The sequence below is a fragment of the Triticum urartu genome, chromosome 7 (assembly GCF_003073215.2).
Source record: "Triticum urartu cultivar G1812 chromosome 7, Tu2.1, whole genome shotgun sequence".
In the NCBI taxonomy this organism is placed as follows: domain Eukaryota; kingdom Viridiplantae; phylum Streptophyta; class Magnoliopsida; order Poales; family Poaceae; genus Triticum; species Triticum urartu.
Genome location: NC_053028.1, coordinates 534,985,701 through 535,006,629, shown reverse-complemented (window position 1 = coordinate 535,006,629; position 20,929 = coordinate 534,985,701). Strand labels below are relative to the sequence as shown.

The following is a 20,929-nucleotide window of genomic DNA, read 5'->3' as shown; positions in this document are numbered from 1 at the left end:
TGACTGGCATGGTTAGTGATCACTAGGCCATGAATCTCATGGATCCCATGATATAGGTACATCAAGGAAATTGTAATAAGTTCATGGCACAACATATAATTTAACGTTAGCTTTCTACATTAAATATCAGGAAAAATTTCTTGCAGTTCATTTACATGATGGTCGGGAAATTCCTGTTAAAGGAACCTTAACAATAAAGACACAGTCGTCTACATTTAGTTTGCTTTTCTATTGCTGGGTAATCTTCTTATGCCATCATTTTCTTAGTATTTTTATGGTGCAGGTATCTGGTCTAGATCCGACGGAGACAAGCAAAATTTTGCTGCTTCTTCTTCTTTCGATTGTAAGTGAATCCTTTGATGACAGTGCTATTTTTTGTTGTATTAATACTGCATCTGATTCACACACTTCATCTATCCTTGTTTGAGAAATTGTGCATGTTTTTGCTTCATTGGTCCAGGAAAATCCAGGTGAAAACTTTCAGGAACTCAGGACGACACACATTGATTATATTTCATTGTGATGGCCGTTGCCGACACAGCTACTATGGGTACAAGCAACTTCTATTTCGCTCGTCATAGGAAACCACCGCCCAGATCCATCTCTTCTCAACCATGCCGACGTGGTGGTTAGGGGCGCTTACAACTTGTGAGGGCCTGCGTTCTCGTTGTTGATCCGTGATGGCATGGCCTCCCCGCGCCCTAGCCGCGTTCTAGCTGATGGTTTGGGTCTGCCAGCAGAGGGAGAGGGGGACGACCTCTGTCGCTCCTTCTCTCTAGCCTCTTCATCTTGATGAAGCCGTAGGAGTAGAGGGGCACACGTGTGATGGATCTGCTCCAAGCACCTCAAGCGACGCATCTTCAAGGTGATCACTTCATCCACATTCAATCTCAGTTCCCGCGTTTACTCCGAGGAGAGTTCAAAAGCAGCAGGAGCATTTGTTCTACTGCTGGTCGGAGGGAGAGCTTGGCAAGGGAGATAGAGGGAGCTCTACAACCACGATCTTGGCATACAACCCGATGGCATCATGCCCACGTAAGCTTCTTCCATGTTCCAATTCTTTCACTTGATGGTCTTTTACTGTTAGAGCTTACGAAATCTTAGATGTTGCTGACAAAAGACCGAGATACACTATTTTGATTGCAGACTATATATTATTCAGCAAGTACGTTCGCAAATTTTTTTGGTCTCAGCAGGTTGGTGTTCATGTACATGTTGCCATATGAGAATATACTGCGTATTCGTCAAATCTCAGAACAAATGGCCCATTCCTATCATAACTATTCGAAAAGCATTGATAGGATTTTTAAGCATCAAGATATCTGAATATTGATCTCAGCAGTGTCCAAAATCCAAATGGTTATGTTTGTTCAGATTTTCCTCATTTTTATGTTCTTTGAATTAAAGTAGTGCTCGAGGTTAATAATAAATGATTGTTGGTAACTTAACCAGCTCCTGAGAATAATTTGTGATATAGCTTGCTCCTATATGTTGGAAATATGCCCTAGAGGCAATAATAAAATGGTTATTATTATATTTCTTTGTTTATGATAATTGTCTATTGTTCATGCTATAATTGTGTTATCTGGAAATCGTAATACATGTGTGAATACATAGACCACAACACGTCCCTAGTGAGCCTCTAGTTGACTAGCTCGTTGATCAAAAGATAGTCATGGTTTCCTGACTATGGACATTGGATGTCATTGATAATGGGATCACATCATTAGGAGAATGATGTGATGGACAAGACCCAATCCTAAGCTTAGCTCAAAGATCGTGTAGTTCGTTTGCTGTAGCTTTTCTGAATGTCAAGTATCATTTCCTTAGAACATGAGATTGTGCAACTCCCGGATACCATAGGAGTGCCTTGGGTGTGCCAAACGTCACAACGTAACTGGGTGACTATAAAGGTACATTACAGGTATCTCCAAAAGTGTCTGTTGGGTTGGCACGAATCGAGACTAGGATTTGTCACTCCGTATGACGGAGAGGTATCTCTGGGCCCGCTCGGTAATGCATCATCATAATGAGCTCAATGTGACCAAGTGGTTGATCACAGGATCATGCATTACGGCATGAGTAAAGTGACTTGCCGGTGACGAGATTGAACTAGGTATTGGGATACCGACGATCGAGTCTCAGGCAAGTAACGTACCGATTGACAAAGGGAATTGTATACAGATTGATTGAATCCTCGACATCGTGGTTCATCCGATGAGATCATCGTGGTGCATGTGGGAGCCAACATGGGTATCCAGATCCCACTGTTGGTTATTGACCGGAGAGGCGTCTCGGTCATGTCTGCATGTCTCCCGAACCTGTAGGGTCTACACACTTAAGGTTCGGTGACGCTAGGGTTGTAGAGATATTAGCATACGGTAACCCGAAAGTTATTCGGAGTCCCGGATGAGATCCCAGACGTCACGAGGAGTTCCGGAATGGTCTGGAGGTGAAGATTTATATATAGGAAGTCAAGTTTCGTCCATCGGGAAAGTTTCAGGGGTAATCGGTATTGTACCGGGACCACCGGAAGGGTCCCGGGGGTCCACCTATCCCGGAGGGCCCCATGGGCTGAAGTGGGAGGGGAACCAGCCCCTAATGGGCTGGTGTTGGGGAACGTTGCAGAAAACAAAAAATTTCCTATGTTTTCACCAAGATCCATCTATGAGTTCATCTAGCAACGAGTGATCGGATGCATCTACATACCTTTGTAGATCGCGAGCAGAAGCGTTCAAAGAACGGGGATGAGGGAGTCGTACTTGTCGTGATCCAAATCACCGGAGATCCTAGCGCCGAACGGACGGCACCTCCGCGTTCAACACACGTACGGTCGGCGTGACGTCTCCTCCTTCTTGATCCAGCAAGGGGGAAGGAGAGGTTGATGAAGATCCAGCAGCACGACGGCGTGGTGGTGGATGCAGCAGTCACCGCAGCAGGGCTTCGCCGAGCTTCTGCGAGAGGGAGAGGTGTAGCAGGGGAGAGGGAGGCGCCAAGGCTTGAGGTGGTGCTGCCCTCCCTCCCCCCTTCTTTATATAGGCCCCCTAGGGGGGTGCACCGGCCCTAGGAGATGGGATCTCCCAGGGGGGTGGCGGCCAAGGGGGTGGAGTAGCCCCCAAGGCAAGTGGGGGCGCCCCTCCCCTAGGGTTCGCAACCCTAGGCGCATGGGGGGCCCAAGGGGGGCGGGGCGCACCAACCCACTATGGGCTGGTTCCCCTCCCCACTTCAGCCCATGGGGCCCTCTGGGATGGGTGGCCCCACCCGGTGGACCCCCGGGACCCATCCGGTGGTCCCGGTACAATACCGGTGACCCCGAAACTTTCCCGATGGCCGAAACTGCACTTCCTATATATAATTATTCACCTCCGGACCATTCCGGAACTCCTCGTGACGTCCGGGATCTCATCCGGGACTCCGAACAACTTTCAGGTTACTGCATACTCATATCTCTACAACCCTAGCGTCACCGAACCTTAAGAGTGTAGACCCTACGGGTTCGGGAGACATGTAGACATGACCGAGACGACTCTCCGGTCAATAACCAACAGCGGGATCTGGATACCCATGTTGGCTCCCACATGCTCCTCGATGATCTCATCGGATGAACCACGATGTCGAGGATTCAAGCAACCCCGTATACAATTCCCTTTGTCAATCGGTGTGTTACTTGCCCGAGATTCGATCGTCGGTATCCCAATACCTCGTTCAATCTCGTTACCGGAAAGTCACTTTACTCGTACCGTAATGCATGATCACGTGACCAGACACTTGGTCCCTTTGAGCTCATTATGATGATGCATTACCGAGTGGGCCCAGAGATACCTCTCCGTCATATGGAGTGACAAATCCCAGTCTTGATCCGTGTCAACCCAACAGACACTTTCGGAGATACCCGTAGTATACCTTTATAGTCACCCGGTTACGTTGTGACGTTTGGTACACCCAAAGCACTCCTACGGTATCCGGGAGTTACACGATCTCATTGAAGGAAATATGCCCTAGAGGCAATAATAAAGTTATTATTTATTTCCTTATATTCATGATAAATGTTTATTATTCATGCTAGAATTGTATTAACCGGAAACATAATACATGTGTGAATACATAGACAAACAAAGTGTCACTAGTATGCCTCTACTTGACTAGCTCGTTAATCAAAGATGGTTATGTTTCCTGACCATGAACAAAGAGTTGTTATTTGATTAACGAGGTCACATCATTAGTTGAATGATCTGATTGACATGACCCATTCCATTAGCTTAGCACCCAATCGTTTAGTATGTTGCTATTGCTTTCTTCATGACTTATACATGTTCCTATGACTATGAGATTATGCAACTCCCGTTTTCCGGAGGAACACTTTGGGTGCTACCAAACGCCACAACGTAACTGGGTGATTATAAAGGAGCATTACAGGTGTCTCCAAAGGTAGATATTGGGTTGGCGTATTTTGAGATTAGGATTTGTCACTCCGATTGTCGGAGAGGTATCTCTGGGCCCTCTCGGTAATGCACATCACATAAGCCTTGCAAGCACTGCAACTAATATGTTAGTTGTGAGATGATGTATTACGGAACGAGTAAAGAGACTTGCCGGTAACGAGATTGAACTAGGTATTGGATACCGACGATCGAATCTCGGGCAAGTAACATACCGATGACAAAGGGAACAACGTATGTTGTTATGCGGTCTGACCGATAAAGATCTTCGTAGAATATGTAGGAGCCAATATGGGCATCCAGGTCCCGCTGTTGGTTATTGACCGGAGACGTGTCTCGGTCATGTCTACATTGTTCTCGAACCCGTAGGGTCCGCACGCTTAAGGTTACGATGACAGTTATATTATGAGTTTATGCATTTTGATGTACCGAAGGTTGTTCGGAGTCCCGGATGTGATCACGGACATGACGAGGAGTCTCGAAATGGTCGAGACGTAAAGATTGATATATTGGAAGCCTATGTTTGGACATCGGAAGTGTTCCGGGTGAAATCGGGATTTTACCGGGTTACCGGGAGGGTTACCGGAACCCCCCGGGAGCCATATGGGCCTTCATGGGCCTTAGTGGAAAGGAGAAAAGGGCAGCCCAAGGGGGCTGCGCACCTTCCCCCTCCCCTAGTCCTATTAGGACTAGGAGAGGTGGCCGGCCACCCTTCTCCCTCTTTCCCCCTTTGGGGAATCCTAGTTGGAATAGGATTGGAGGAGAGTCCTACTCCCGGAAGGAGTAGGACTCCTCCTGCGCCACCTCTCCCTGGCCGGCGCCCCCTCCCCCCTTGGCTCCTTTATATACTGAGGTAGAGGCACCCCAAAAGGCACAAGTTGATCCACGTGATCTATTCCTTAGCCGTGTGCAGTGCCCCCTGCCACCATATTCCTCGATAATACTGTAGCGGAGTTTAGGCGAAGCCCTGCTGCTGTAGTTCATCAAGATCATCACCACGCCGTCGTGCTGACGAAACTCTTCCCCGACACTTTGCTGGATCGGAGTCCGGGGAACGTCACCGAGCTGAACGTGTGCTCGAACTCGGAGGTGCCGTAGTTTCGGTGCTTGATCGGTTGGGTCGTGAAGACGTACGACTACTTCCTCTACGTCGTGTCAGCGCTTCCGCAGTCGGTCTGCGTTGGGTACGTAGACAACACTCTCCCCCTCGTTGCTATGCATCACATGATCTTGCGTGTGCGTAGGAAATTTTTTGAAATTACTACGTTCCCCAACAGTGGCATCCGAGCCTAGGTTATTTATGTTGATGTTATATGCACGAGTAGAACACAAGTGAGTTGTGGACGATACAAGTCATACTGCCTACCAGCATGTCATACTGTGGTTCGGCGGTATTGTTGGACGAGACGACCCGGACCAACATTACGCGTACGCTTACGCGAGACCGGTTCCCTCGACGTGCTTTGCACAGAGATGGCTTGCGGGCGACTGTCTCTCCAACTTTAGTTGAACCAAGTATGGCTACGCCCGGTCCTTGTGAAGGTTAAAACGGAGTCTATTTGACAAACTATCGTTGTGGTTTTGATGCGTAGGTGAGATTGGTTCTTACTTAAGCCCGTAGCAGCCATGTAAAACATGCAACAACAAAGTAGAGGACGTCTAACTTGTTTTTGCAGGGCATGTTGTGATGTGATATGGTCAAGGCATGATGCTGAATTTTATTGTATGAGATGATCATGTTTTGTAACCGAGTTATTGGCAACTGGCAGGAGCCATATGGTTGTCGTTTTATTGTATGCAATGCAATCGCGATGTAATATTACTAAACGGTAGTGATAGTCGTGGAAGCATAAGATTGGCGAGACGACAACGATGCTACGATGGAGATCAAGGTGTCGCGCCGGTGACGATGGTGATCATGACGGTGCTTCGGAGATGGAGATCACAAGCACGAGATGATGATGGCCATATCATATCACTAATATTGATTGCATGTGATGTTTATCTTTTTTATGCATCTTATCTTGCTTTGATTGACGGTAGCATTATAAGATGATCTCTCACTAAATTATCAAGAAGTGTTCTCCCTGAGTATGCACCGTTGCCAAAGTTCGTCGTGCCCAGACACCACGTGATGATCGGGTGTGATAAGTTCTACGTCCATCTACAACGGGTGCAAGCCAGTTTTGCACACGCGGAATACTCAGGTTAAACTTGACGAGCCTAGCATATGCAGATATGGCCTCGGAACACGGAGACCGAAAGGTCGAGCGTGAATCATATAGTAGATATGATCAACATAAACGATGTTCACCATTGAAAACTACTCCATCTCACGTGATGATCGGTCATGGTTTAGTTGATTTGGATCACGTGATCACTTAGAAGATTAGAGGGATGTCTATCTAAGTGGGAGTTCTTAAGTAATATGATTAATTGAACTTAAATTTATCATGAACTTAGTCCCTGATAGTATCTTGCTTGTTTATGTTGATTGTAGATAGATGGCTCGTGCTGTTGTTCCGTTGAATTTTAATGCGTTCCTTGAGAAAGCAAAGTTGAAAGATGATGGTAGCAATTACACGAACTGGGTCCGTAACTTGAGGATTATCCTCATTGCTACTCAGAAGAATTACGTCCTGGAAGCACCGCTGGGTGCCAGGCCTGCTGCTGGAGCAACACCAGATGTTATGAACGTCTAGCAGAGCAAAGCTGATGACTACTCGATAGTTCAGTGTGCCATGCTTTACGGCTTAGAATCGGGACTTCAACGACGTTTTGAACGTCATGGAGCATATGAGATGTTCCAAGAGTTGAAGTTAATATTTCAAGCAAATGCCCGGATTGAGAGATATGAAGTCTCCAATAAGTTCTATAGCTGCAAGATGGAGGAGAACAGTTCTGTCAGTGAGCATATACTCAAAATGTCTGGGTATAATAATCACTTGATTCAATTGGGAGTTAATCTTCCAGATGATTGCTTCATTGACAGAATTCTCCAATCACTGCCACCAAGCTACAAGAGCTTCATGATGAACTATAATATGCAAGGGATGAACAAGACTATTCCCGAGCTCTTCGCAATGCTGAAAGCTGCGGAGGTAGAAATCAAGAAGGAGCATCAAGTGTTGATGGTTAACAAGACCACTAGTTTCAAGAAAAAGGGCAAAGGGAAGAAGAAGGGGAACTTCAAGAAGAACGGCAAGCAAGTTGCTGCTCAGGAGAAGAAACCCAAGTCTGGACCTAAGCCTGAAACTGAGTGCTTCTACTGCAAGCAGACTGGTCACTGGAAGCGGAACTGCCCCAATTATTTGGCGGATAAGAAGGATGGCAAGGTGAACAAAGGTATATGTGATATACATGTTATTGATGTGTACCTTACTAGAGCTCGCAGTAGCACCTGGGTATTTGATACCGGTTCTGTTGCTAATATTTGCAACTCGAAACAGGGACTACAGAATAAGCGGGCACTGGCAAAGGACGAGGTGACGATGCGCGTGGGAAACGGTTCCAAAGTCGATGTGATCGCGGTCGGCACGCTACCTCTACATCTACCTTCGGGATTAATATTAGACCTAAATAATTGTTATTTGGTGCCAGCGTTGAGCATGAACATTATATCTGGATCTTGTTTAATGCGAGACGGTTATTCATTTAAATCAGAGAATAATGGTTGTTCTATTTATATGAGTAATATCTTTTATGGTCATGCACCCTTGAAGAGTGGTCTATTTTTATTGAATCTTGATAGTAGTAATACACATATTCATAATGTTGAAGCCAAAAGATGCAGAGTTGATAATGAAAGTGCAACTTATTTGTGGCACTGTCGTTTAGGTCATATCGGTGTAAAGCGCATGAAGAAACTCCATACTGATGGACTTTTGGAACCACTTGATTATGAATCACTTGGTACTTGCGAACCGTGCCTCATGGGCAAGATGACTAAAACACCGTTCTCCGGTACTATGGAGAGAGCAACAGATTTGTTGGAAATCATACATACCGATGTATGTGGTCCGATGAATATTGAGGCTCGTGGCGGATATCGTTATTTTCTCACCTTCACAGATGATTTAAGCAGATATGGATATATCTACTTAATGAAACATAAGTCTGAAACATTTGAAAAGTTCAAAGAATTTCAGAGTGAAGTTGAAAATCATCGTAACAAGAAAATAAAGTTTCTACGATCTGATCATGGAGGAGAATATTTGAGTTACGAGTTTGGTGTACATTTGAAAAATTGTGGAATTGTTTCACAGCTCACGCCACCCGGAACACCACAGCGTAATGGTGTGTCCGAATGTCGTAATCTTACTTTACTAGATATGGTGCGATCTATGATGTCTCTTACTAATTTACCGCTATCGTTTTGGGGTTATGCTCTAGAGACGGCTGCATTCACGTTAAATAGGGCACCATCAAAATCCGTTGAGACGACGCCTTATGAACTGTGGTTTGGCAAGAAACCAAAGTTATCGTTTCTTAAACTTTGGGGCTGCGATGCTTATGTGAAAAAGCTTCAACCTGATAAGCTCGAACCCAAATCGGAGAAATGTGTCTTCATAGGATACCCAAAGGAAACTGTTGGGTACACCTTCTATCACAGATCCGAAGGCAAGACATTCGTTGCTAAGAATGGATCCTTTCTAGAGAAGGAGTTTCTCTCGAAAGAAGTGAGTGGGAGGAAAGTAGAACTTGACGAGGTAACTGTACCTGCTCCCTTACTGGAAAGTAGTTCATCACAGAAAACTGTTTCAGTGACACCTACACCAGTTAGTGAGGAAGCCAATGATAATGATCATGAAACTTCAGATCAAGATACTACTGAACCTCGTAGATCAACCAGAGTAAGATCCGCACCAGAGTGGTACGGTAATCCTGTTCTGGAAGTCATGCTACTAGATCATGACGAACCTACGAACTATGAAGAAGCGATGGTGAGCCCAGATTCCGCAAAGTGGCTTGAAGCCATGAATTCTGAGATGGGATCCATGTATGAGAACAAAGTATGGACTTTGGTTGACTTGCCCGATGATCGGCAAGCAATTGAGAATAAATGGATCTTTAAGAAGAAGACTGACGCTGATGGTAATGTTACTGTCTACAAAGCTCGACTTGTCGCAAAAGGTTTTCGGCAAGTTCAAGGGATTGACTACGATGAGACCTTCTCACCCGTAGCGATGCTTAAGTCCGTCCGAATCATGTTAGCAATTGCCGCATTTTATGATTATGAAATTTTGCAAATGGATGTCAAAACTGCATTCCTGAATGGATTTCTGGAAGAAGAGTTGTATATGATGCAACCGGAAGGTTTTGTCGATCCAAAGGGAGCTAACAAAGTGTGCAAGCTCCAGCGATCCATTTATGGACTGGTGCAAGCCTCTTGGAGTTGGAATAAACGTTTTGATAGTGTGATCAAAGCATTTGGTTTTATACAGACTTTTGGAGAAGCCTGTATTTACAAGAAAGTGAGTGGGAGCTCTGTAGCATTTCTGATATTATATGTGGATGACATATTGCTGATTGGAAATGATATAGAATTTCTGGATAGCATAAAGGGATACTTGAATAAAAGTTTTTCAATGAAAGACCTCGGTGAAGCTGCTTACATATTAGGCATTAAGATCTATAGAGATAGATCAACACGCTTAATTGGACTTTCACAAAGCACATACCTTGACAAAATTTTGAAGAAGTTCAAAATGGATCAAGCAAAGAAAGGGTTCTTGCCTGTGTTACAAGGTGTGAAGTTGAGTAAGACTCAATGCCCGACCACTACAGAAGGTAGAGAGAATATGAAAGATGTTCCCTATGCATCAGCCATAGGATCTATCATGTATGCAATGCTGTGTACCAGACCTGATGTGTGCCTTGCTATAAGTTTAGCAGGGAGGTACCAAAGTAATCCAGGAGTGGATCACTGGACAGCGGTCAAGAACATCCTGAAATACCTGAAAAGGACTAAGGATATGTTTCTCATATATGGAGGTGACAAAGAGCTCACCGTAAAAGGTTATGTTGATGCAAGCTTTGACACTGATCCGGACGATTCTAAATCGCAAACCGGATACGTGTTTACATTAAACGGTGGAGCTGTCAGTTGGTGCAGTTCTAAACAAAGCGTCGTAGCAGGATCTACATGTGAAGCAGAGTACATAGCTGCTTCAGAAGCAGCGAACGAAGGAGTCTGGATGAAGGAGTTCATATCCGATCTAGGTGTCATACCTAGTGCATCGGGTCCAATGAAAATCTTTTGTGACAATACTGGTGCAATTGCCTTGGCAAAGGAATCCAGATTTTACAAAAGGACCAAACACATCAAGAGACGCTTCAACTCCATCCGGGATCTAGTCCAGGTGGGAGACATAGAGATTTGCAAGATACATACGGATCTGAATGTTGCAGACCCGTTGACTAAGCCTCTTCCACGAGCAAAACATGATCAGCACCAAAGCTCCATGGGTGTTAGAATCATTACAGTGTAATCTAGATTATTGACTCTAGTGCAAGTGGGAGACTGAAGGAAATATGCCCTAGAGGCAATAATAAAGTTATTATTTATTTCCTTATATTCATGATAAATGTTTATTATTCATGCTAGAATTGTATTAACCGGAAACATAATACATGTGTGAATACATAGACAAACAAAGTGTCACTAGTATGCCTCTACTTGACTAGATCGTTAATCAAAGATGGTTATGTTTCCTGACCATGAACAAAGAGTTGTTATTTGATTAACGAGGTCACATCATTAGTTGAATGATCTGATTGACAAAATAGTTGTCACTAGTATTTGATTAATGGGAGGTCACATCATTAGTTGAATGATCTGATTGACATGACCCATTCCATTAGCTTAGCACCCGATCGTTTAGTATGTTGCTATTGCTTTCTTCATGACTTATACATGTTCCTATGACTATGAGATTATGCAACTCCCGTTTTCCGGAGGAACACTTTGGGTGCTACCAAACGTCACAACGTAACTGGGTGATTATAAAGGAGCATTACAGGTGTCTCCAAAGGTAGATGTTGGGTTGGCGTATTTTCGAGATTAGGATTTGTCACTCCGATTGTCGGAGAGGGTATCTCTGGGCCCTCTCGGTAATGCACATCACATAAGCCTTGCAAGCACTGCAACTAATATGTTAGTTGTGAGATGATGTATTACGGAACGAGTAAAGAGACTTGCCGGTAACGAGATTGAACTAGGTATTGGATACCGACGATCGAATCTCGGGCAAGTAACATACCGATGACAAAGGGAACAACGTATGTTGTTATGCGGTCTGACCGATAAAGATCTTCGTAGAATATGTAGGAGCCAATATGGGCATCCAGGTCCCGCTGTTGGTTATTGACCGGAGACGTGTCTCGGTCATGTCTACATTGTTCTCGAACCCGTAGGGTCCGCACGCTTAAGGTTACGATGACAGTTATATTATGAGTTTATGCATTTTGATGTACCGAAGGTTGTTCGGAGTCCCGGATGTGATCACGGACATGACGAGGAGTCTCGAAATGGTCGAGACGTAAAGATTGATATATTGGAAGCCTATGTTTGGACATCGGAAGTGTTCCGGGTGAAATCGGGATTTTACCGGGTTACCGGGAGGGTTACCGGAACCCCCCGGGAGCCATATGGGCCTTCATGGGCCTTAGTTGGAAAGGAGAAAAGGGCAGCCCAAGGGGGCTGCGCACCTTCCCCCTCCCCTAGTCCTATTAGGACTAGGAGAGGTGGCCGGCCACCCTTCTCCCTCTTTCCCCCTTTGGGGAATCCTAGTTGGAATAGGATTGGAGGAGAGTCCTACTCCCGGAAGGAGTAGGACTCCTCCTGCGCCACCTCTCCCTGGCCGGCGCACCCTCCCCCCTTGGCTCCTTTATATACTGAGGTAGAGGCACCCCAAAAGGCACAAGTTGATCCACGTGATCTATTCCTTAGCCGTGTGCGGTGCCCCCTGCCACCATATTCCTCGATAATACTGTAGCGGAGTTTAGGCGAAGCCCTGCTGCTGTAGTTCATCAAGATCGTCACCACGCCGTCGTGCTGACGAAACTCTTCCCCGACACTTTGCTGGATCGGAGTCCGGGGAACGTCATCGAGCTGAACGTGTGCTCGAACTCGGAGGTGCCGTAGTTTCGGTGCTTGATCGGTTGGATCGTGAAGACGTACGACTACTTCCTCTACGTCGTGTCAGCGCTTCCGCAGTCGGTCTGCGTTGGGTACGTAGACAACACTCTCCCCCTCGTTGCTATGCATCACATGATCTTGTGTGTGCGTAGGAAATTTTTTGAAATTACTACGTTCCCCAACACTCATGGTCTAAGGAAAAGATACTTGACATTGGAAAAACTCTAGCAAACGAACTATACGATCTTGTGCTATGTTTAGGATTGGGTCTTGTCCATCACATCATTCTCCTAATGATGTGATCTCGTCATCAATGACATCCAATGTCCATAGTCAGGAAACCATGACTATCTGTTGATCAACGAGCTAGTCAACTAGAGGCTTACTAGGGACATGTTGGTGTCTATGTATTCACACATGTATTACGATTTCCGGATAACACAATTATAGCATGAATAAAAGACAATCATCATGAACAAGGAAATATAATAATAATCCTTTTATTATTGCCTCTAGGGCATATTTCCAACAGTCTCCCACTTGCACTAGAGTCAATAATCTAGTTACATTGTGATGAATCGAACACCCATAGAGTTCTGGTGTTGATCATGTTTTGCCCTAGGGAGAGGTTTAGTCAACGGATTTGCGACATTCAGATCCGTATGTACTTTACAAATATCTATGTCTCCATATTGAACATTTTCACGAATGGAGTTGAAGCGACGCTTGATGTGCCTGGTCTTCTTGTGAAATCTGGGCTCCTTGGCCAGTGCAATAGCTCCAGTGCTGTCACAGAAGAGTTTGATCGGCCCTGACGCATTGGGTATGACTCCTAGGTCGGTGATGAACTCCTTCACCCAAATTGCTTCATGCGCTGCCTCCGAGGCTGCCATGTACTCCGCTTCACATGTAGCTCCCGCCATGACGCTCTGCTTGCAGCTGCACCAGCTTACTGCTCCACCATTCAACATATACACATATCCAGTTTGTGACTTAGAGTCATCCAAATCTGTGTCGAAGCTAGCGTCGATGTAACCCTTTACGACGAGCTCTTCGTCACCTCCATAAACGAGAAACATGTCCTTAGTCCTTTTCAGGTACTTCAGGATATTCTTGACCGCTGTCCAGTGTTCCTTGCCGGGATTACTTTGGTACCTTCCTACCAAACTTACGGCAAGGTTTACATCAGGTCTGGTACACAGCATGGCATACATAATAGACCCTATGGCTGAGGCATAGGGGATGACACTCATCTCTTCTATATCTTCTGCCGTGGTTGGACATTGAGCTGAGCTCAATTTCACACCTTGCAACACAGGCAAGAACCCCTTCTTAGACTGATCCATATTGAACTTCTTCAATATCTTATCAAGGTATGTGCTTTGTGAAAGACCTATGAGGCGTCTTGATCTATCTCTTTAGATCTTGATGCCTAATATATAAGCAGCTTCTCCAAGGTCCTTCATTGAAAAACTCTTATTCAAGTAGGCCTTAATGATGTCCAAAAGTTCTATATCATTTCCCATCAAAAGTATGTCACCTACATATAATATGAGAAATGCTACAAAGCTCCCACTCACTTTCTTGTAAACGCAAGCTTCTCCATAAGTCTGCATAAACCCAAACGCTTTGATCATCTCATCAAAGCGAATGTTCCAACTCCGAGATGCTTGCACCAGCCCATAAATCGAGCGTTGGAGCTTGCACACCTTGTCAGCATTCTTAGGATCGACAAAACCTTCCGGCTGCATCATATACAATTCTTCCTTAAGGAAACCATTAAGGAATGCCGTTTTGACGTCCATTTGCCATATCTCATAATCATAGAATGCGGCAATTGCTAACATGATTCGGACGGACTTCAGCTTCGCTACGGGTGAGAAAGTCTCATCGTAGTCAACCCCTTGAACTTGTCGATAACCCTTAGCGACAAGCCTAGCTTTATAGATGGTCACATTACCATCCGCGTCTGTCTTCTTCTTAAAGATCCATTTATTTTCTATGGCTCACCGATCATCGGGCAAGTCAGTCAAAGTCCATACTTCGTTTTCATACATGGATCCTATCTCGGATTTCATGGCTTCCAGCCATTTGTCGGAATCCGGGCCCGCCATCGCTTCTTCATAGTTCGAAGGTTCACCGTTGTCTAACAACATGATTTCCAAGATAGGGTTGCCGTACCACTCTGGTGCGGAGCGTGTCCTTGTGGACCTACGAAGTTCAGTAGCAACTTGATCTGAAGTTTCATGATCATCATCATTAACTTCCTCTCTAGTCGGTGCAGGCACCTCAGGAACATTCTCTTGAGTTGCGCCACTTTCCGGTTCAAGAGGTAATACTTCATCAAGTTCTACTTTCCTCCCACTTACTTCTTTCAAGAGAAACTCTTTCTCTAGAAAGGATCCATTCTTGGCAACAAAGATCTTGCCTTCGGATCTGAGGTAGAAGGTATACCCAATAGTTTCTTTAGGGTATCCTATGAAGACGCATTTTTCCGACTTGGGTTCGAGCTTTTCAGGTTGTAGTTTCTTGACATAAGCATCGCATCCCCAAACTTTTAGAAACGGCAGCTTAGGTTTCTTCCCAAACAATAATTCATACGGTGTTGTCTCAACGGATTTCGACGGAGCCCTATTTAAAGTGAATGCGGCAGTCTCTAAGCATAGCCCCAAAATTATAGCGGTAAATCGGTAAGAGACATCATAGATCGCACCATATCTAATAGAGTGCGATTACGACGTTCGGACACACCATTACGCTGAGGTGTTCCAGGCGGCATGAGTTGTGAAACTATTCCACATTTTCTTAAGTGTGTGCCAAATTCGTGACTCAAGTATTCTCCCCCACGATCTGATCGCAAGAACTTGATTTTTCTGTCACGTTGATTCTCAACCTCACTCTGAAATTCCTTGAACTTTTCAAAGGTCTCAGACTTATGTTTCATTAAGTAGACATACCCATATCTACTCAAGTCATCAGTGAGGGTGAGAACATAACGATAGCCACCGCGAGCCTCAACGCTCATTGGACCGAACACATCAATATGTATGATTTCCAATAAGTTGGTTGCTCGCTCCTTTGTTCCTGAGAACGAAGTCTTGGTCATTTTACCCATGAGGCATGGTTCGCACGTGTCAAATGATTCATAATCAAGAGACTCTAAAAGTCCATCTGCATGGAGCTTCTTCATGCATTTGGCACCTATGTGACCAAGGCGGCAGTGCCACAAGTATGTGGGACTATCATTATCAACCTTACATCTTTTGGTATTCACACTATGAACATGTGTAGCATTACGCTCGAGATTCATTAAGAATAAACCATTCACCATCGGAGCATGACCATAAAACATATCTCTCATATAAATAGAACAACCATTATTCTCGGATTTAAATGAGTAGCCATCTCGTATTAAACGAGATCCTGATACAATGTTCATGCTCAAAGCTGGCACTAAATAACAATTATTGAGGTTTAAAACTAATCCCGTAGGTAAATGTAGAGGTAGCGTGCCGACGGCGATCACATCGACCTTGGAACCATTCCTGACGCGCATCGTCACCTCGTCCTTCGCCAGTCTCCGCTTATTCCGCAGCTCCTGCTTTGAGTTACAAATGTGAGCAACCGCACCGGTATCAAATACCCAGGAGCTACTACGAGTACTGGTAAGGTACACATCAATTATATGTATATCACATATACCTTTCGTGATGCCGTCCTTCTTGTCCGCTAAGTATTTGGGGCAGTTCCGCTTCCAGTGACCACTTCCCTTGCAATAAAAACACTCAGTCTCAGGCTTGGGTCCATTCTTTGGCTTCTTCCCAGCAGCTTGCTTACCGGGCGCGGCAACTCCCTTATCGTCCTTCTTGAAGTTCTTCTTACCCTTGCCTTTCTTTAACTTAGTGGTTTTATTCACCATCAACACTTGATGTTCCTTTTTGACTTCTACCTCTGCTGATTTCAGCATTGCAAATACTTCAGGAATGGTCTTTTCCATCCCCTGCATATTGAAGTTCATCACAAAGCTCTTGTAGCTTGGTGGAAGCGACTGGAGGATTCTGTCAATGACCGCGTCATCCGGGAGATTAACTCCCAGCTGAGTCAAGCGGTTATGTAACCCAGACATTGTGAGTATGTGCTCACTGACAAAACTATTTTCCTCCATCTTACAGCTGAAGAACTTGTCGGAGACTTCATATCTCTCGACCCGGGCATGAGCTTGAAAAACCATTTTCAGCTCTTCGAACATCTCATATGCTCCGTGTCTCTCAAAACGCTTTTGGAGCCCCGGTTCTAAGCTGTAAAGCATGCCACACTGAACGAGGGAGTAATCATCAACACGTGTCTTCCAAGCGTTCATAACGTCTTGTTCTGCAGGGAGAGCAGGTGCTTCACCTAGTGGTGCTTGTAGGACATAATCTTTCTTGGCAGCTATGAGGATGATCCTCAGGTTCCGGACCCAGTCCGTATAGTTGCTGCCATCGTCTTCCAGCTTGGTTTTCTCTAGGAACGCGTTGAAGTTGAGGACAACGTTGGCCATTTGATCTACAAGACATGTTGTAAAGATTTTAGACTAAGTTCATGATAATTAAGTTCATCTAATCAAATTATTCACTGAACTCCCACTCAGATAGACATCCCTCCAGTCATCTAAGTATAACATGATCCGAGTTAACTAGGCCGTGTCCGATCATCACGTGAGATGGACTAGTCAACATCGGTGAACATCTTCATGTTGATCGTATCTTCTATACGACTCATGCTCGACCTTCCGGTCTTCTGTGTTCCGAGGCCATGTTTGTACATGCTAGGCTCGTCAAGTCAACCTAAGTGTTTGCATGTGTAAATCTGTCTTACACCCATTGTATGTGAACGTTGGAATCTATCACACCCGATCATCACGTGGTGCTTCAAAACAACGAACTGTCGCAACGGCGCACAGTTAGGGGAAACACTTTCTTGAAGTTATTATGAGGGATCATCTTATTTACTACCGTCATTCTAAGTAAACAAGATGCAAAAACATGATAAACATCTCATGCAATCAAATAATAGTGACATGATATGGCCAATATCATATAGCTCCTGTGATCTCCATCTTGGGGCTCCATGATCATCTTGTCACCGGCATGACACCATGATCTCCATCATCATGATCTCCATCATCGTGTCTCCATGAAGTTGCTCGCCAACTATTACTTCTACTACTATGGCTAACACGTTTAGCAATAAAGTAAAGTAATTTACATGGCGTTTCTCAATGACACGCAGGTCATACAAAAATAAAGACAACTCCTATGGCTCCTGCCGGTTGTCATACTCATCGACATGCAAGTCGTGATTCCTATTACAAGAACATGATCTCATACATCACATATATCATTCATCATTCATCACAACTTTGGCCATATCACATCACAAAACACTTGCTGCAAAAACAAGTTAGACGTCCTCTAATTGTTGTTGCAAGTTTTACGTGGCTGCAAGAGGGTTCTAGCAAGAACGTTTTCTTACCTACGTTAAAGCCACAACGTGATTTGTCAACTTCTATTTACCCTTCATAAGGACCCTTTTCGTCGAATCCGCTCCAACTAAAGTGGGAGAGACAGACACCCGCCAGCCACCTTATGCAACTAGTGCATGTCAGTCGGTGGAACCAGTCTCACATAAGCGTACGTGTAAGGTTGGTCCGGGCCGCTTCATCCCACAATACCGCTGAAGCAAAATAAGACTGTGACGCCCGGGTAATCAAGCTATAGTAACCTCTGCTAATGATGCCACGTCACCTCGATTACTGTTGCTAATCTCGCGTTAGTTCGAAAACGGTTCGATTTCAAATTCAAAATCAAGCAAATATTAAAAGTTATCAAATATTAAAACTAAAATGTTCGGGGTGATTCAAATAATCCATATGAAATATTGGTGAAGAAACCCCACTGTTATAAAATCTTTAAATACTCTAAAGCGAATAAAACAGTAGCAAAACAATTATTGAAATGCCTTTTATAATTAATAAAATGTTAAGCTATCCTATTTAGGGACAAAACTTTATATGGTAGTGGGTTTAGTGGTAGTACTAATTTAGGGGTCATTTTGTACTTTACAAAGCTAAAATTAAGGAGGAACAAAGTAAAACAGAAAAGAAACAAAATACATAAAAGAAAATTAAACAAAAAAAAACAAAAAAAGGGCCTCGTGGCGAACTGGACCTCGGCCCAGCCAGTGACCCAGCTGGTCCCAGCCGCCCGAATGGGCCGGGCCACCCCGCGCCCTAGCCTACTAATCCCCCCCACGACCGAAACCCTAACCTACCCCCACCCCCGCTCTCCCCACGACGCCCCCTCCTCTCTCCCGATCTGGATCGGGATCCAGAGGAGGCCGACGCCGCTCGACGCCGCCCCGCGCCCGGAGCTCGCCGCCCCCCCACGCCAGGACGCCGCCACCTCGCCGTCCTCCTCCACTCCGTCGCGCGTCCCCGTCCCCCTTCACAACGGCCCTCCCCGGCCTCCACCGACCCCCGCTGCCCCGCTCCCTACAACGCACCGTGAGCCGCCCCCTCCTCCTTTCCCCGCGGTCACCGCCGCTCACGCGCCCGCCGCCCGCGCCCGCTGCCGCTCGGCCATGCCCTTGGCCGCGGCTTCCACCCCGCGCGCGCTCCGGCCCCGCGCTCACCGCTGCCGCGCCGCGCCCTGGCCGCGCGCCGCTCCGCTTGGCTGCGCCCGTCGCCCCGCCCCGACGCGCCTCGCCTGCGCCGCTCGCTCGCCGTGGCCGGCATCCACGCCCGCACGCGCCCGCCTGGGCCGTCCCGTGCCACCGCAGCCCCTCCCGCTCCTGCCTTTTGCCTTGGCCGCGCGCGCCTGCGCTGCGCGCCCCCTTGTCGTGCTGCTCCGGCGCCCTGCCGTGGCCAGTGCCCCGCCGTGGCCAGCACCCCCTGGTAACGTGGGCGTGCGCCCAAACGGGCAGCGCCCAGCGCCCGCATCCGCACCTGTGCGCCGGCGCCCGCTAAGGCCCCCTGACCCAATGACATGTGGGGCCTAGCCCCTGGAACGTTTATAAAAAAGATTAAAAGGAAATAAAAAAATATATTAATTAATTAATTGGTTAATTAAATTAATTAACTTAACTAATCCTGATTAGATTAACCTAATAACTAATTAAACTAATTAACTACTGTTAATTAACATAACTAATCTGTTAACTAAACTAATTAACCTGGTTAATTAGTTAACAGACAATGACATGTGGGTCCCACTGGACCCACCTGTCTGTTTGACTGGTCAACCGACCAGTTGACCTGCTGACATCACTCTGATGTCATGCCTACGTCATCACACACTGTTTTGGATAATGTTGGAATTAAATATATAATTAAAATCATAAAATGATTTAAATCTTTAGAAAATCATATATTTTAATCCGTAATTCGGATGAAAATACTTTGTACATGAAAGTTGCTCAGAACGACGGAGACGAATTCCGAATACACAGGCCCGTTTCATCCGCCAACGCATCCATAGCATAGCAAACACGCAACTTTCCCCCACTCCGGCTCCTTTGCCCAAAAATGCGAAACACCGGGAATAATTTCCCGGATGGTCCCCCCCTTCACGGTACCACCTCGTACCGCGTTAGGGCGCACCTAGCATCACGCTTTGTCATGTCATGCATCGTCATGCATTTGTTTGCATTATATTTATTGTTTCTTCCCCCTCTTCTCTCGCTAGACACCGAGACCGACGCCGCTGCTACCCAGTACGACTACGGTGTTGACGACCCCTCTCTCTTGCCAGAGCAACCAGGCAAGCCCCCCCTTTGATCACCAGATATCGCCTACTCTTTTCTCTATACTGCTTGCATTAGAGTAGTGTAGCATGTTACTGCTTTCCGTTATTCCTATCCTGATGCATAGCCTGTCCTTGCTACTACTGTTGTTACCATTACCTGCTATCCTACTGCTTAGTATAGGATGCTAGTGTTCCATCAGTGGCCCTACACTCTTTTCCATCTGCCAATGCTATACCAGTGGGCCGTGATCCACTTCGGGAGGTGATCACGGGCATATACGATATACTTTACACAGTTACATTACCTGTGATACTGTTCGGAGATGGGGGCTGAAGGGGCAGGTGGCTTCATCCTGGTAGAGGTGGGCCTGGGTTCCGACGCCCCCGACGGTACTTGGAGGCGGAGCGACAGGGCAGGTTGAGACCACCTAGGAGAGAGTGGGCTGGCCCTGGTTATCTCAGAATAACACGTTAACGAGATCTTGGTATTTGATCTGAGTCTGGCTACTGGCCTATACGCACTAACCATCTACGCGGGGACAGTTATGGGCACTCGACGTCGTGGT

General features: G+C 45.9%; 1 long non-coding RNA gene across 1 annotated transcript in view; it reads left to right on the top strand.

Annotated features, from left to right (window-relative positions):
* Window positions 1-211: 211 nt before the first annotated feature.
* Window positions 212-20,929, top strand: part of LOC125522712 — a 46,370-nt gene continuing 25,652 nt past the window's right edge. The window contains exons 1-2 of the long non-coding RNA XR_007289938.1: window positions 212-343; window positions 461-1,035. This is a non-coding gene — a long non-coding RNA (uncharacterized LOC125522712). The remainder of the gene's footprint in view (window positions 344-460; window positions 1,036-20,929) is intronic.